Source organism: Vigna radiata, unplaced genomic scaffold (assembly GCF_000741045.1).
Source record: "Vigna radiata var. radiata cultivar VC1973A unplaced genomic scaffold, Vradiata_ver6 scaffold_169, whole genome shotgun sequence".
Classification (NCBI taxonomy): Eukaryota; Viridiplantae; Streptophyta; class Magnoliopsida; order Fabales; family Fabaceae; genus Vigna; species Vigna radiata.
Window position 1 is genome coordinate 451444 of NW_014542363.1, and position 8519 is coordinate 459962.

Sequence of the window (8519 nt, forward strand, 5' to 3'; positions counted from 1 at the left end):
GTGACTTAAGTGAAATAGATGTTAAGACAATTTTTTCTCCTCTAGAAGTATATTGCTTAAGTGTAGAGGATATTCAAGCGATATGATTTGTGTCTCTAGTGTTAATTTTGAATGCTTAAGCGTGAAATAAAGATAATGAACATAGGTTAACAAAGATATCTCAACTTCATTGTTATCTAGTAATGTATACAAGACTTCAAGTGATGAGAAGTTGATGGAAGTTCACGTCTAGCTTGGTAATATGTGTACATACAATTTAGTATTAGATGTTTTATACCACTAATTAACATCAAGAATGTAGTTAAACTACAATATGGTAGATTTAGGATATGCCAAAATATTAATCTCTAGTGAAACTTGTTTATCACTATTTAGTGTCTTTCGAAGGATGTCTCATGTTTAATTATGACATGATATTTATTAATAAAAAGTTAATTGCATTTATAGACACAATAATGATATGAGTAATATTGTGATGTGATATAATGATACTATATTATAATGTTGTGTCTTAATTTCACTAGATCACTCTAACATGCTTCTATTAGTCTACAACAATGATTATACTTAGTACGAAAGCAGACATTGTGCATACAGGAATAGAAGCAAGTGCACTACCTATTGATGTTGTTATTAGACTAAGACAAAGTCTTTGTGCATACATGTGTATGTGCGTGGATGCGCATGTGTATTCATACATGTGTATACGTCTATCTATGTGTGTGTCTGTTTGTATATGGGTCTCTATGTATGTGTTTATGTTTCTACTTGTCTGTATATGTGTATTGTAAATTTATTTATATTTATGTATTTGTTTGATTATTTATTTCTGTTTGTTTGTGTTTGTATTAATTTACCTATGTATATATTTGTGTGATATCAATTTTGTCTATACATGATTTTTATTCCTTATATCATTTCATTAAAGTACTTAATATACTATCATATGTAGGGATGCCAAAAAAATTCGCGCCCGCGGATATGTGCAGATAAAATCTGTGACGGATAGTTGATACCCGCGGATATTTTCTACTCGAAACCTGTGGATAACGAGTGTGGGTATTATACTATCCGTACCAGCGGATATCTGCTACCCGCAAAAAATAAAAATAAAAATTTAATTTTTATTTTATTAAGTTAAATTTAATTAAAATTAACATTAATTTATATTTTACAAGGTTAAATTTAATAAAAATTGTACTATATGAAGTATACCGATCAAAATTAATTGTCATTTATGGAAAATTAACCGCTATTAATAGGTCAGATTTCCTTACGCTTTACAAAAGATACAGTATTGATTATTGATTATTGAGTTTGATTACCTAAAAATATAATGCACTAATGGTTAATCAATGGGCTTCTCTGCCACATATAAAATTGATGTCTAGGTCCAATTATCCTCTACTATCCTAATAGAAATATAGATCTCTCTATGAAACTTATATGACTTGAGTGTCGGAAGAAGAACGACCGATATTCGGACCAATTCAACCGAAACAAAAATTAAATTTTAATTTATATTTAACTTAATTTATATTATATTTTATATATTTTTTTGTAATTCTATTTAAATTTTATTTTAATAATTTATAAAAAATATTTTTTAAATATTTACGGGTATCTACAGATATTTTTTAAACACATATATGTGCGAATAGCGGGTGAATTTTTTTTATCGGATCGGATTGTGGATAGACACTATCTGTACCCAATCTGACCCGTTGTCATCCCTAATTATATGTAATGATACTACATACATGTTATTCCAGCTAAACATTACACAAAACATTTTTAATGTTTGAGAGTATTTTATTTTAAAAAATTTATTTTTTATGAGTTCTAATTTAAAAATGTTAGACTTAAATTCTTTAATCTTTTATTTTTTTTTATTTTTTTATTTGTTACCGAAGAGAAACTATAGAAAACCAAAGAGATAAAGAAAAGCATAATAAAAAACGGTTATATAAATATAATATATTTTTTAACACATTTTTCTTCTTTTTTCTACTTTATATCCCATTTTAAATAAAAAATAATAATTAAAATTTATTTTACAAAATTAATTGTGTATTAAATGGTTTTCTTAGAAAGACTACTCCATGCTATATATGTTGGATACAAAGAGGGAAATATATTATTATATAGGGAAAAATATTAAAAAGTAATATTATTACAAAGTATAATATATTACTGAAACTTTGATTTTTTTTAATACTTGTATCAAGATGGTAAAAAATCAGATAAAATATAAATTTATTCCTATCAATCAAATAACTATTTTTTAATATGGATTGGTTTAATAATTAAGTGTAAGAATATCAAGTTGTGGTGGTAGTATTATTTTTTGTTTTAGATGTTTGTATTTTGGGATTTGTGCAGAGAGAGGTGAGACAATAAGGTTCAGTCATTTAATCAGAAAGAGTAGGCTTTTGCAGGAATGGTACATAATCAGATTGGAGTACACTCTCGTGCTTTGTTCGCCATTTTCACACATTCATTGTATGGAGTCATTCATACATGAATATTTCATACATCACACTAATTCTACCATGCTGTTTTTTATTACACCAATACTATCCAATTTCCACACTTTTTGTTATTTTTTATTTCAAATTTAATTATACCTACCAACATTTTTAAAATAATATTCATACGTGACTTTTTATTTTTAACTATTTCAGTTCTTGGTGATGTAACTTGGTATCTATACAGAATTTATAACTCATATTTTATTCTTATAATCAATACCTATATAAAAATTATAATCTATACCTAAAGAGGATTTTTATTTTTACACTTCTTCTTTTTCAATTTTATTTTTTAAATAATTGTTATCTTCAATTTTTATTTTTATTCTTAAAATAATTATTAGTCTAAATTTAATTATTTTATAAATTATTATAAATTGAAATAATTATTTTATTCTTTTAATAATTTTTTTAAATTTAAATAATTATTTATAATAAAAATATTAAATGATAAAAACTACGCGTATTATCTATTTTGTAAGAATATATAAATATATATATATATATATATATATATATATATATATATTTATAAAAAATAATGGGCCATTTATTAAAAGGAAATCAGTTTTAATGTTCTGTTAGACTTTTTAAAAGTTAAACTCTTTCTCTCAAGAACAATCTTTTCTCTAGAACTTCAACCCTTATTCCTAGGGATGGCAGAAAAATCCGTACCCGCGGGTATCCGCGGATAAAATCTGCTACGGGTATTTAGTACCCGTGGATATTTAGTACCCGCGGGTAGCAGGTATTTTAATACCCGTTTGTTAACGGGTCGGGTTCGGGTATCACCCTATCCGTACCCGCGGGTACCCGTTACTCGTTTAAAAATCAAAATTCTAATTTTACCCCTATTTATTTTATGAAATTAAAAAATTAATTAAAATATATGTTTTAAATTTGGCTGAGGGTGGTGTGCATAGGGAAGTGAAAAGTCCCTTCTTGGTGGTGTGCATAGGGAAGTGAAAAGTCCCTTCTTGGTGGTGTGCAGAGGGAAGTGAAAAGTCCCTTCTTCTTTCTTCTTCTCTCTCATACTTCCTTTCCTTCTTCTTTATTTTTCTCTCACACACGACACCTCCTTCCCTTCTTCTTTCTTCTTCTTTCTTCTTTTCTCTTCTCTCTTAAACTTGCTTTCCTTTCTTCTTTTCCCATCTACCAATAATAAGAATCACACACTACAAAGACCTTACGGTACTGCTGTCACTGTTTGCAGCTTCTTCTTCCACCATTCACGGCTTTACCCGCGGTCAACGGTGAAGCCAACTAGCAGGAGGTGATCCCGACGGTGAAGCCAGCCAGCAGTAACAGGATCATCCCATTCGCAGAGCTTGAGAGGCTGAACCACACCGTGAGCGGCAACGAGAGGTACAAATTTGAGATGTTTTGATGCAGATCTGAAATATTTTGATGTAGATCTGAGTTTGAAGTGAAGATCTAGGGTTTATAAATTTTGAAAAAGAAAGAAAAATATAGTTTGGGTCAGAATTTCTGTTAACGGGTATCCAATGGATATCCGCGGGTTGGAAAAAATCCGCGGGTTTTTTTTATGCGGATACCCGGCGAGTAGCGGGGCGGGTAGCGGGTACACTTTTGTACATGCGGGTCGGGTTCGGGTATCATACTATCCGGCCCGAACCCGACCCGTTGCCATCCCTACTTACTCCTCTGTCTTTTCTCTACCAAATCTTTAAACTAAACCATTGCATTGTCGTTTAGGTGGTATTCACGCATTCCCGGAGTCGAGAGCTCTGACTTGAACCGATTAGATTGTTATTCTTCAGCTGGTAAGTTGTTTCCCCCTTTCTTCATGCTTCTAGGACTTTGAGCATGCAACGATTCTGTTGGGCATGTGATCTTTTAGTGTCTTTTTCCATCTTCTAGCTCAAACTGGTTTTAAGGGGGTTGTTCTTTATCGCCAAAAATGGTGATCTGTAAGGTCTGTGGTGTTCTTCGCCGTGTGAGGCACTGTTAGAGCGTTATAGTGAGTTGTACTGTGAAGTTTTCCAGGTAAGGGGAGCTTACTTTGTTGTGTTGGGTTGATGTAACAAATGTTTGAGTCTTTTGAATATTGTTGATATAATGACCATGGTTGGTCGTACGTGTATATAATGCGGTATCATTTATATGTATTGGTTGTTCTTGGTGTGTTTTCCTAATACTATTTTTCTATTCTATGTTTATCGGACATGAAGTAGGGATGGCATTAGGTTTATGGTCCCTGAAAATAGAATGTGTTTCGCGACTTCTGTTATGGAACAATGCTTATATTTGGGTGCTTGAAAAAGGAAAGAAAGAAGGAGAGTAAGCGTGGCTTGAAATAGGCATGGTGAAATATGGCTATTGTCTCTGTTATATAGAGGTTGTAATATATTGGTTTATCTTTGTTGAATCTTTTTGATGGCCAAAGGAATGAGTGCAGAGGTGAGATAATCTTATGGGTGACAGGCTTGCATGGTATAGAGTTTTTAAATGAGTGTTTTAGTTTGAAAGACATTGAAACTTTGGTGCGTGGGCTGTGAGTATCCTACTGCATGAGGATTATACAAAGAAAATGTTAACTTGTGGTTTTGGGTGACAGGGGTATAAGATTTATGGCTTTTAAAAGAATGCGTTCATGTATATATAGGGGTAAGGTAGTAATACTAGGTGCCTAATAAAGAAGTGAAATGGCTTTTGAAGGTGGGACCATGAGAGATTAAAAGTTGATGGAAAGTAAGTTAATAGAGCCAACTTTAAGAAATTGGAACTAAGAATGACAAAAAAATCCGCGCCCGCGGATTCCGCGACGGATAGTTGATACCCGCGGATATCCGCTACCCGCAAAAAATAAAAAGAAAAATTTAATTTTTATTTTATTAAGTTAAATTTAATTAAAATTAACATTAATTTATATTTTACAAGATTAAATTTAATTAAAATTGTATTATAAGAAGTATACCGATCAGAATTAATTGTCACTTATGGACAATTAACCGGTATTAATAGGTCAGATTGTCTTACTCTTTACCAAATATATGGTATTGATTATGGATTATTGGGTTTGATTGCCTAAAAAATATAATAAGTCAGATTGTCTTACACTTTGCAAAATATATAGTATTAATTATTGATTATTGGGTTTGATTGCCTAAAAATATAATGCACTAATGATTAATCAATGGACTTGTCTGCCACAGGCTCTATAAATATACAATTGATGTCTATGTACAATCTTACTCTAACATCCTAATAAAATTTAGACCTTTTTATATCTTGAGCGTTAGAGTGTCTTCTGCACGTCAACAACCCATTGGAGTGGATGACATTCTCACGAAGAATTGAAGATCAAAAGAGAACAAAGCAAAGAAGGACGACTGACTCTCAGACCAATTCAACCGAAACAAAAATTAAATTTTAATTTATATTTAATTTAATTTATATTACATTTTATATATTTTTTTGTAATTCTATTTAAATTTTATTTTAATAATTTATAAAAATATATTTTTTTAAATATTTGCGGGTATTCGTCGATATCCGCTTAAATATTTGTGGGTATTCATCTATATCTGTGGATTTTAAAATATCTGCAAATATTTTTAAGCGGGTATTCGTGCGGGTAGCGGGTAGATTTTTTTTTGTCGGGTCGGGTTACAGGTAGGCATTATTCGTACCCGACCCGACCCGTTGTCATCCCTAATTAGAACAGTGCAATAACTAAATGCAAAGTCTTTTATTGGTGCAACAAGAGTTTTGGTGTGTTACTGTAGGATTTCTTTTGGTTTTAGGTTAATGTATATTATATAATATATTATACTATATGAAATATTATATCTTATATGTATTCAGTTTTAGTAGTTTTTTTTTACTATATAATAATATATTATATAAAGTTTGTCATATCCGTTATTTGATTGGAATTCTTCGAATATTATTTTATAATATTAGTTTAGAAGATATATTGTGGTTATGTTTTAGAGAATCTAATTAGAAATTGAACAAACTATAAAAGTATAAAATAAATGAAGTAAATACTTTTAACGTTGGATAACTTATTTAGTGTTAATTAAATGGTGGTTTAGATTTTATGATGATATTGTGTATTTAATTAAATTAATTTTATCTGTGGGGATGTATTATTTTACAAGAAATTGTAGAGTTTTGTAGTGTGATTGAGATAACATGACAATATTGTCTATTTGAGATGGTTTTCGATTTGGTGTTATGTTGTTTGATTGACAGAGTGTCATGTATGTTTATATATTTGAATTGTGTGGCTTGAAAGAATATGACTGTGAATTACAATGATGTAATTGAGTATGATTTCAAAATCTCAGGATGAGATCATTGGAAGTGGTTGTAGAGGTTGTGTTGTTGTCTTGTATAAATGTATGGAGCTTTGAAATGATAAGTCTATCCCTACACTCTAAGCACTGTTCATGCTCAAATAGAGAAGAACAATGTGAGTGGTAAGAGTAGAGGGAAGTCCTCATCTATAGTCTTAGAGTTTAGCTATAGAATGGTATGAGGATTTACCTTGCATAGTGTTGGGGAGGGTCAGCTGAACTATGCAAGGGCAAAGACTACCAATAGTTTGACAGATATACAAATCCGGATGAGTCGTGTTGAGTACTTGATGCATGGTTAGAATTGTATGCTTTAACTGTTTACTTTGCATATAACTAAACATGATGATGCTGATTGATTTGTGCTATATGTATATTGTTTGTTTATCTAGCTCACCCTTGCTTCTATGTTGTGTGTTGCTTGTGTATGTTTTTCCTTTGCGATGATCATCTACTTGGATGTGAGCAGATGTTGAGGAGGTACCCCTAGAGCAAGTCCTGGAGGGAGACGATGTTGCAGTTTGGTTCTTCCTAGGATTTCCATATTTCAGTTTACGTCATTTTTAAATACTCTGATATGTAGAAGTTTTATATTATAGTGCTTTGGGGATAACTGTAATATTAACTACTTAACTGCAAATCATGCTTTAAATGTTCTCTTTATTTCAGTGATGACGCCTATATTATATGAATGTGCTTATTATATATTTGGCGTTAATTATGTGTTATTACCAACGAAGTTATGCACATCGAATTCTAGTAGGCTTCAACGCCATCCTGTTCATAATAGAAGCCATAAGAATTTTATTACTTGTTCAGAGAATGAAGTTTTCACATCTAATTTGGCTAGGCTTCGGCGTTCATACTAGAGAATGGAAAGGGCCAGTTAGTATTTATAATTACTATTGTTTGTCGTGTACTGATTATTGCACGTCGAACACTTGGTCAGTTCGACGTTAAGTATTCATCTATAAATAGCATGCATTTGACGTAACCTCTTGCCTTATGTTTTCCCTATTGAACATATTAGGATCCATGTTGTTCCTTTTCTTAGATTTCAAATCATTTTTGTTCTTTAAATTGCAATTTGCTGACTTGAATTTCAAAGTGGCACATTCAGCTTCAGTTCATATAAAGGTGTCCTTTTAAATTCAAGTCACCAAAATGTTTTTTATAGTGCAAAAATGGTTAAGATATCTTACTTAAAGGGAAGTTCTCAAGAAAAAGAAATATGACTCAGAATATGTTTAATGTTGAAATAATTTTAAGAACGGAAATAAAGACTTAAAAAAGTGTCCAACTTCATCATTTAGCATGTATGATTCATTTTTAAAATTGTCTTGAAGTTGTTTTCTACCATTAGAAGTTCAAGAATTTTGCTATGCTAATATTTTTTAGTTAATTGAAAATCTGTTTTAAATGTGATTAAATTTGGGATGTCATTACTGTTATGAATTGAATGTTATAAATTTATTTTGAGGTGTATACTTGATTGCAATGTGTTTGGAGTGGTGAGTAATCAAATAATAGGGTTTTAAGGCTACAAATGGAGGTTTCAATAAATGAGTTTGTGAGATAGGTATTGGTGCGAGAAAACAGCTATTCTAAGTCTGTTGTAAGATCCTTTGAAACTTGTTAGAAGTGTGAATTGGGTGAAAACTGA

The 8519-nt window shown here is 30.9% G+C and overlaps 1 long non-coding RNA gene across 1 annotated transcript; it reads left to right on the forward strand.

Annotated features, from left to right (window-relative positions):
- The first annotated feature begins 3691 nt into the window (after positions 1-3691).
- Positions 3692-7460, forward strand: LOC111240850. The gene is made up of 3 exons (XR_002666465.1): positions 3692-3896; positions 4248-4315; positions 7326-7460. It is a non-coding gene; the product is annotated as an uncharacterized LOC111240850 (long non-coding RNA).
- Positions 7461-8519: the final 1059 nt, after the last annotated feature.